Source organism: Tenebrio molitor, chromosome 3 (assembly GCF_963966145.1).
Source record: "Tenebrio molitor chromosome 3, icTenMoli1.1, whole genome shotgun sequence".
Lineage (NCBI taxonomy): Eukaryota > Metazoa > Arthropoda > Insecta > Coleoptera > Tenebrionidae > Tenebrio > Tenebrio molitor.
In genome coordinates this window covers 12,311,559-12,319,704 of record NC_091048.1, presented here as the reverse complement: position 1 = coordinate 12,319,704, position 8,146 = coordinate 12,311,559, and the positions used below count along the sequence as shown (strand labels likewise).

The 8,146-nt window shown below is 37.8% G+C and overlaps 1 long non-coding RNA gene across 1 annotated transcript; it reads left to right on the top strand.

The window, feature by feature from the left end:
• The first annotated feature begins 6,356 nt into the window (after nt 1-6,356).
• LOC138127037 (uncharacterized) lies at nt 6,357-7,302 on the top strand. Its single transcript, XR_011158074.1, has 2 exons — nt 6,357-6,998; nt 7,055-7,302. It is a non-coding gene; the product is annotated as an uncharacterized lncRNA (long non-coding RNA).
• Nucleotides 7,303-8,146: the final 844 nt, after the last annotated feature.

Here is an 8,146-nt window from a genome sequence, read left to right as displayed (position 1 = left end):
TATAGGTGTTATTAGATACATCCATACTCGTACACAGCACATATTGGGTGGTATGAATAAAAGTGAGTGTATACTTCATTCTCTAAAATGTGGAGTATAGACTCCCAATCCTAATAATAAAATATGAGTATCACCTCGAGGCAGGAGTACATACTCTTATGTAAAATTTGGTATGAGTAGTGTTATGATTTAAATCGCCGCGCGATTGTCTAGAATGTTCTAGAATCCATCGCGACGGAAACGTACTCGGACTTCCGCCGAAAAATCTGCGCATAGAGGGGGTGGAAGCTATAAATCGGGGGAACCAGAGATGGTACGGAGATTTTCATGACCTTTTGCCGGTAGTGTTGTGAGTGCCTGGGGAGAGTCAAGGGGACAGTGATCGAGTGAATTTGCTGGGCCGACGAGACGACGTAGTAGAGTTCACGAGGGCCGTTGGAGACGATTCGTCTAAGTACCACCGCCCACATCGCCAAGCGGATCACGGACTTCACTACGGAAGGTTCCAGACCGAACGCTTTTGCGGATCAGGATCTCGTCGAGTCCTGACAGTCCAGGTCGTCCCCGGACTCACCGGAAGGTGCCGGATCTACCCTCCAGCAAGACAGGAGCAGTGGTGACACCCCATTTTCCACAGGCCGTGGGTTCCCAAAGTTTTGGTTGTATAATTTGTCACTCCGTCGAACTAATTGAGCGTTTGTATTTAACGGTTGTAAAATTTCCATTGTCAACTCATTATTTCGACGGGTGAATAGTTTCCATCAGTTTCATTTAATTTGTATATCGCGTTTAGGATTTGTTCGACTGTTAAAGTTCCAGTTTTGTCATAAGGCGCGTGTTTTCAATAATTGTACTAACTTAAGAAAAAATTTCCTTATCAAGTCCGTCGGGTTTTATATTCACGAACGATTATCAATCCGTGAGCGACCTCGCCAGGAATTGTGTATCGCGCTCACCGAACATTTTTTTGCGCGTGGTACCGGTCCGTACCGAAGAAAAACATCTTAACTTCAATTTTTTTTTGGAGCGAAGAAAGACTTGGAGGACCTCTCCGCTTATGCGGGCGGCGTAGCCGAATAGCGACCTTACGTAGGATCAGTCGGCCTTCCTCCTTCGCTAAAGAAAGGATTTTTTTTTATTGTTTTGCCGGTACTCGTTTGTTGAACGTCTGGGACCCGGAGGACCCTCCGAGGAGTTAGGTTATTGAAATTTGTACACGCCATTAGGCTAGTCAGGCTTCGTTGTTTTCTTTTTCATTTATATTATTATTTTCATTGTAGACATCTGAATAAACGATTAGTTGGAAGATTGTGTATCATTTCCCGTACTCCGGGCTGTTCTCACCAATTTTTCAGCTTCAGTCGGCGTTTCTCGTGGTCCGCATTGTAAACCGAGTCGAAGCCACGACTTGTTCGTTATACCCCTGAATATTCGGGATTTGTAACCGGTAACAGGGTTGCCCAGTTTCGGGAGCGTAATTTATAACGTAACAGTAGTTACTCTATGAATAAAATATTTGTTCATGCTCAAATTTGTGAGTAGATTCTCATGTTCAGTTGAGTCTGGTCCGTTGCCGACTCCACATCGAAAATTTCGAAATGGCGGAGTTCATAAATCCGATAGTGCGCAGAAGAAAATTCTATAACGTGCGAAAATTGACTTGTACTCTAGACTACAAATCTTTGTATCGATTTGATGAAGTAAATGTTCAATGGATGGCAACATATTTTATGGGACAAGAGAAGAACGAGAAAAGAGGCGGTGCTTTATCAAATGTCGATAAGCTTAAAATATTTTTGAGATGCGTGGGTGATCCAGGTTTCCAGACAGGCGTTGCTGAAGATATAGGCATCCACCAAACAACTGTATCGAAAATTATTGTCGAAATAAGGGATAAGATTTTACCAAAAGCATCAACTTGGATAAAATTTGCTCAAACTGAAGCAGAAATACAGAATGCCAACAGAGAATGGCTAAATAAATACAATTTTCCAGCAGCAATAGGTGTTATCGATTGTACACACATTAGAATTGTCAAGCCCTCGGTACATGGGGATGAGTATATTAACAGGAAGGGGTTTCCAAGTATAAATGTGCAAGCCACTTGCAATAGTGAAGAGTGGTTCACTAGTGTCGACGTATCTTGGCCAGGATCTGTACATGATGCAAGAATCTGGCGAAACTCGGACATAAAAAGAGTAATGGAAGAAAATCGAGAAAAGGCATTACTTTTAGGAGATGAAGGGTATGGTATTGCACCTTGGTTAATGACACCTTTTAAAAATCCTCAAACTCCCGAAGAAAGGGCTTACAACAAATTATTTACCAAAGAGAGAGTCATTATTGAAAGATGTTTTGGACAACTAAACATTGCCAAATATTTAAAAGATGAAATGGAACTACTGCAGCAAATTGAACTTGAAAAGAATGAAATCCAAGAAGAACCTATGAATAACATCCGTTTTCGTGGCCAACAAAAAAGACGAGAAATAGCTTATATCATCTACGAGCAAAATTTATAGGAGCTTTGAAGATGTAATCATAATTTTGATGAAAGTATGAAGTACATAGTTTTTTCAATGTTGTGGGCCGAATTCATAGTTATTATAATGTTTATTGATTAAATTAAAAAATTAAACGAAAACGTTTATCCCTAGTTACTTTTTTTCTTATAAATGCGTAATAACAAACAACGAAACAACAAACTCAATATAAAATTATCTGTGAAACGTGTATGAAAAAATCACTTGCAAATTTAAAAACAAAAATTATAATTTAAAATAAACGGGTCCTTGTTCGCTGACATATTCATGTTGATTTGCGTGGAGAAGTTTCTGCTCTTTTAAATTTAAAACCTTATGTTGTTGCAAGAGCACTAATCTTTGTAATTCTGACATGCTTAATCGCCGGGTTTCTGATGTTTCATACTCGTCCACTATAGTTTTCCTAATTTTCTTAGGAGGTATCTCATGTACTGAAGATGTAGGTCTTGTGATATCAACTGTTGAGTCGTTTGAATCATTAATATGATTTATATTTGAAACAGTTCCTACAGAAATTCCTCCTGTGAAAAAGCAGGTATGTACATACCACTAAAAAAGAAAACGTCTGAAATGTTTTACCCGAAAGAGAATGTATTGAAGGGTTGCTATTTCCTCCTTCCAGTAATTCCAGCAATTTTTGTTCCCAACCTCGAAGTATTATTTTCTTATTTCCTGTACGATTTATGTCTGATTTCTTCTTTAATCTTGTTTTCATGTTGTTTACTTTCTTTAATAATTGCGAAACACTAATTTTTTCTCCCGTATTTTTTTGGTACATCTCTTGAATTTTTACGTAACTTACAGCTTTGGCTTTTCGTGATGCTGGTGTCTGTGATTTTTGAAAAATCGCAGGATATTCTTGTAACACCATTACAAAACCCATTTGAGATTCAGGGGCATCATTAGTTTCATCGTCGGAACACATTTCTACTTTCTTCCGCAATTTACAAACGTCAAACTACTGTCAAAGCAATGTACATAAGAGCATATACTCAAAGTTTATACTCCACCGCTGAAACATTTTTATTCATATCAAACGGAGTATAAACTCCAAGTTCATGCTCACACTCGCGAGTTTCTACTCCGAGTTTCAACTCCATTTTTATTCATACCACCCATTGTGCTACGCATGTTTTGCACAATTAAAATATTACTTCTAAAGTTAAAATAATAAACCTACTAAGTAGAAAATAAAATGGCCTTTTTCATAGAAAACCAAAAAATTAGCGTCTAAACACACAAGCTTTTAAGTCACTAACGAAACTCAAATAAACTGTTTTCATACAGGCTGATTCCTAAAAATATATTTTTATTTATTTCTATTCTAGTAGAGTAGAGAATTTTTTTTCTGCTTTCAATGATGTCTAACACGTTGGCTTTTGTGCAATAAAAATTAAAAAAAGATAAATAAAAAATTCATTGTTACGATGATTTATAAATGAATGTGAAAAAAATCAAGCGCGCCGTGGAAAACAATGATAATGTGAAAGGGATAAATGTAATTTCGTTATTCTTCGAACGAAGAATGAACATTTGTACAAGAGAAACAGAACCAACAAATTTCATATATTGAAAATGCACTCTCACAAATGTTAGCAAACCGGTCGAGGACTGCAGTGACGTGACAAGCGATCGAGACGTTGGCGAACGCATGTCTTATGGCATCTAGCAGTCCTGTTAGGTATACTGTTCTTGACTTTTGCTCAGATAATTTTAACTGACATTTTTACCTCCCCCCTTACCGCTAAAGCATCAGCTCTCGACAGCCTGCAATAATGCAGAATTTTCTCACGTAGGTGGAGAGGGTAAAAAATCGAGAAAAAGCGTAAAATTGAATTAAAGTTTGAGGTTAAGAATCCAAATTTGAATTAAAAAACATTAACATTTAACCTTCATCAGGCCGAGCGCGGTGCACATGCACCTCACATCTCAATTTATGGAGTTTACTTACAAGCTCCGAAGAAGATAGCAGCATGGCTATTGAAACGTCAGATACCCAGCAATCCAGACGACCGCGGCACAACCCGGAAAACAATAACCCTATAATGGCTAGCTACCGCTATCAAAAAGCTTTATCAGATACTGAGCTAGCAAGTTTGCTTGAAGAAGAAACTATCATCCATGAATTTGACAATATATTGGACAGTGACGATGATTCTGATCACGTGTTTGAGGAAGAAGAATTAGATGACGTAATTGAAGGAAATGTGGAAGCTAGAAATGCAACTATGGTAAAATGTAGCAAGCAGTGAAAACTCTACAGAAGATACTGAAAATAATTTAGAGTATTCAACTCGCGATGCAAACATCAGATGGTCGAAAGTTCCTATAAGAAATAATCGAAAACGACATTCGCAAGCTAACGTATTGAAAATACCGCCCGGAACTACCACTTATAGTTCGCAATTTGATACATTTTCGGAAGCTTTTTTATTTATTTTTTTTTGATGACATTATCAATGCAATTGTTACTGAAACAAATCGTAAAGCCAGTGACTTATATAACAATGGGTGCTCTCCAAGCCTCCAATGAATCGGTTGAAATGTTGTGGTCATCTGATCTTGCATACTGCAGGCCCATAATTCCAGCCTGCATGTCACGAAATAGATATAAGTTTCTGACATGCTTCTTACGGTTTGATAATTTTGAGACCAGGACTGTAAGAAGAAATATTGATAAGCTTGCACCGATAAGAGAAGTATTCGATGTTTTGGTTTAGAATTGTAAAAAGGCATACAATCCTGATAGTTACCTGTGCATTGATGAGCAATTGGTGCCATTTCGAGGAAGAGCACCTTTTCGAGTTTACATGAAATCGAAGCCGGATAAGTACTGTGATGAACGCGGTATTTATAAATTTTATTTTATTACCATCGCGGAAAATATTCATCTTCAATTCAACAAATTCAGATTTGTCTTAACAACCTTCAATTGTTTCTGTTCAATTTATGAATTCTATTTATTTCCATTTAAAATACACACAGAGCCGTTCCCACGGAGAGTTTCCTGGAATTTAAGACCGTTTCAAATCGCAAAATTAACTTCTTGAGTTTCTTGCAAAGGGCCATCTGGTATTTCTCTAAGTTATCAGGGTGGCGAGACGCCCACCACACTCGACCAGTCCACCAAGCAAGGCATTCATTTGCATACGAAAAGATAAATAATGTATTTGTTGTTTAAAATTGGATATAACGATAAATAAATTAATACATCCGTTTAGGAAGGAGTCGCCGTGTATTCTGAGTGACAAAAACAAAATTTCACTAGAATTAACAATGTTGATAACAATTCAATTCGTCAGAGTTTGGTCGTAAATGATGTTTCATTTAAATGTCTCATAAGATGTTTACATTAAATAGGAAGCTTTGTTCGGGGTTGCTAAATCCATGTAGTAAAATTTGTTAATTAGTTTAAATCCTTGTAAATCGGTCGAATCGTTTAAAATATTCACAAATGAATTGGTCCACTAGAATTTGGTGTCTGCGATTTAGATTTTAAACCCAGCGTCGCCAGCCAAGGGTGGTCCGATTAGTTAAAGGGGCGAGAGACGCGTTACAGATCGAGACTTTTAAGTAAGATATCAGATTACACTTGCACGTGTTGTCAGTCGTGGGAAAATTTAGCGAAATTAATAAATTCTTGTTTAAACAAAGTCAAGTTACAAACCGACGATTTTAGAAAGACGCGCGTATTTTTCTGAACATTTTGATATCCAATTTAACCCTAATTTAAGCTGGAGTAATCGTAATTCTGATGTACAAACCAATTTTCTTTATTTTACCATTGTAAGCAAATCTTGCATCGTACGATTACTGTCCATTTACTAACATAGTTTTACAAGGGAAGTAGGTACAGCGTGATCAACAAGGACTGAAGCTGTTGGCAGCAAATGACAGCAAAATATTCCCAAAGTATGAAATTTTTTTGTGCGTCAGTGTTGGCACCCGCTGCAAGTTGTGAATGTCAAAAAATTTAGGTTATGTTACGAGTTGGTAGTTTTAAAACACGATACGTACAAAACGACCAAAAACAGTATAAAATGTAATTAGCGGTACTTAATAATGGCCCACTGTTTCGTTATTCATAAAAGCGACATGCTGTGCCCGCATGCCCCTCCTGAGAAACAGAAACATGTTTTATGCGTTATTATTTTTGAGCTGAAAGTCTGCGGGATGCAGGGATTAGATCCGGGAAAATTTGTATGGGTGGAACTTTTAATTTCTTCTTTAAAATGGTTAGGCAACTTCCATATGACAAGCCTGTAAAGTAAGGAAAAGGAATGACGGGATTTTTAATGGTAAGGATTATTAGGCCCTGCATTAAACGTGCCCAACAAAGAACTTTGGATGCGTGTTTTTTACATAAGAATCACGCCTGTTTGGAGTGAAAGCTTTCGCACTGACTTTCGAGGGTTTTGTTCCATTCTACCTCGAACATTCTCAACTACATCTTCTGTAAGTGTAGATGTTCTACCAGTAGGTTTTGCCTTTTTTACATCACCTGTTTGTAGGTAACGTTGCACCAATCTCGTGCAATGCTGCCTAAACGCGACTAAGGTACCGCGCCGCCCAAAGTACCAACTGGCTCAGGGAACATTTGTTGAAATTGGTGCAATATATCGTCCGTGCTCCGTGGAATACTGCCAACCCTTAGCAGCATCAAAATTTCCAGTCCGAAAGTACGCCATACCAATAAAAATGTCTTGCTCTAGTGTAAAAACCATTTTCATTAATAAATTGATACAAAAATGACACTTGATTTTGAAGTTTAAATTTGCTCGTCAAAATTGACAACTGTAATGTAATGCTACCAACTTCACTGAAATTTTCATCATGTTGTCATTGTTGCCAACAGCTTCAGTCCTTGTTGATCACTCTGTAGAAATTTCTGTAGGAAAAACGGAGAAAATCGTGAAAATGTAAAAATAGTATCGCTGTAGCAAGGTTGGTAGAACTGACTAATTTGTATAATAGGTTGCCTCGTTGAAAATTGCGGGGCGGGGGGGAAAGTAACTCGTGACGTAAAATCAACCCAGAAATTTTGGGTGTTCGAATAGAACCTAAGGTTTATAAGCTCCGTGGAGTTTATTGGGTGGCTTTTTGGGATTTATTCTAGCGAAGGAACACCTAATGCATGATCGACAGACTCTGTAGTAAAAGTTTAGTACACTGTGACGTCACGAGTAACTTTTGCGGGGGGAAAAAATTCAGACTATTGCTTTAAATGGAAACGAGGCAACCTATTATACAAATTAGTCAGTTCTACCAACCTTGCGCTGTAGTACTGGGGGCGACATCTAAGAGGGGGTAGTGCTACGAAATTTACAGTTTTCTTACGTCTTTCTTCCGTATGCTTTCCGTAAAATTTAAACCACGACCTGCTGTATTATAACCGGCCTGTTCAAAAGTGTAATTTGAGTGATCCCCGCAGAGCGCTAGTGTACGGGCGCTTTCTGGGGATATTATTCATCTTAAGTTTTTGTCACCGAGAGTTTTTCTCGTTCAAATGACATTCGAATTTAAAATCAAAAGTACAAAAATACAATTGTATTCAGTATAGCTTTAGAAAGAAAATATGAACTTACTGTACTCAATCTTAACTC